A 1,711-nucleotide genomic window follows, 5' to 3' on the forward strand; every position below is an offset into this window, starting at 1 on the left:
CTTCTTTCAGTTTCCGTCTACCAAATCCACTCACAAGGCTTTGGTCGGCCCGAGGCTATAGTAGAAGACACTTGCACAAGGTGCCACGCAGTGGGACTGAACCCAGAACCATGTGGTTGGTAAGCAAGCTATTTACCACACAGCAGGAAAAGGTTGATAGTGTCTGGTGATAGCAAGCAAGCCACAATTTCAAAGTCCCTGTTAACCTTTTCCTATTAAATATATATATATATATATATATATATATATATATATAATCTTTTATCTGTTTCAGTCATCAGACTGCAACCATGCTGGGGCACCACCTTGTGCTGGAGCACTTGAAAGAATGAAGTTCATTGACCAGTATAGACACACACATACACACACACAAACAACAGGCTTCTGAACAGTTTTTGTCTCCTAAATTCCATTCACAAGGTATTCGTCAATGCAAGACTATAGCAGAAAACACTTGACCATGATGTCATGTAATGGGAATGAACTTGGCACCATATGGTTGCAAAACGAACTTCTTAGCCACACTGACATACCTACAGTTCCTCTATCTTTCTTTCTCTTCCTCACTGCTTCTCTCTGTATATATGAATACATATCAAGAGAAAAAGGTACCTTTTAACATCATACAAAATAACCACATTAAATAAAGTAAATGCCATTATCACCATCATCATTGTTGAACAGGTTTTTCTAAGGCAGTGTTTTATAGCTGATCTCCTAACAGCTCCTTTATAATTACCCACTAATCACCATATTATGTTAGCAGTCCTTTAATCCAGCCTGTCACTTGTTTAAATCCTTTTAATCAAGCAATTAAAGCAATTGCTGGTGAGATTCAGCCAGTGAACCCACTTATATGTTCTCCTTAACAGCTCTAAATTGAAACGGCTTCATTTGCATAAGAAATGTATATTACAATATTTACATTTGACGGATATTTGTCCTCATCTTGTTTGTTGTTAACACAACATTTCAGCTGATACACCCACCAGCCTTCATCAGGTGTCTTGGGGAAATTTCAAACCTGGGTTCTCATTCTTAAGGTATTTTTCGATGTTAATATTATTATTATTCAGGTTACTGCTTGCAATTGCCTGTGGGCATATGGCATAGTGGTTAAGAGCACAGGCTACTAACCCCAAGATTCTGAGTTCGACTCCAAACAGTGACCTGATTAATAATAACATCAAAAAATACCTTGGGAATGAAAACCCAGGTTCAAAATTTCCCCAAGACACCTGATGAAGGCTGGAGGGTATATCAGCTGAAACGTCGTATTAACAGCAAACAAGATGAAGACAAATGTCCATGAAATGTAAATAATGTACATAATTCCTCATCTCTTAAATATAGAACTAAATGTATTACTTGATTTTAAAAAATGCAATCAATTTCTTCCCTATTGAAATACACTTTTAAATAATATGATAGGTTCAAAATGAAATTTGTTAGCAAAACATACATGAATAACAAACAACCTCACACACACAAACCAATGTGAGAGCCTCTCTCCATAGTCATTCAACTGCTAAAAATAGTAGGCAAATTTCTTTAAAATCATACACTGCTACTTTTAAAAAGTCTGTATAAAAGTCAGGATGCTTATAGCATGAGCCTTTGTCCATAGGTCTACTCAATTAGGGCTGACCTTGGGCTCAACAACACGTGCACGCACGCACACACACGCGCACACACACACACACACACACAC

General features: G+C 37.3%; 1 protein-coding gene across 3 annotated transcripts in view; it reads right to left on the reverse strand.

Moving 5' to 3' along the window:
* Window positions 1-1,711, reverse strand: part of LOC106881312 (arfaptin-2) — an 85,436-nt gene that overhangs the window by 42,077 nt on the left and 41,648 nt on the right. The gene's annotated exons all lie outside the window — the stretch shown is intronic.

This window comes from Octopus bimaculoides, chromosome 5, assembly GCF_001194135.2.
Source record: "Octopus bimaculoides isolate UCB-OBI-ISO-001 chromosome 5, ASM119413v2, whole genome shotgun sequence".
NCBI lineage: Eukaryota > Metazoa > Mollusca > Cephalopoda > Octopoda > Octopodidae > Octopus > Octopus bimaculoides.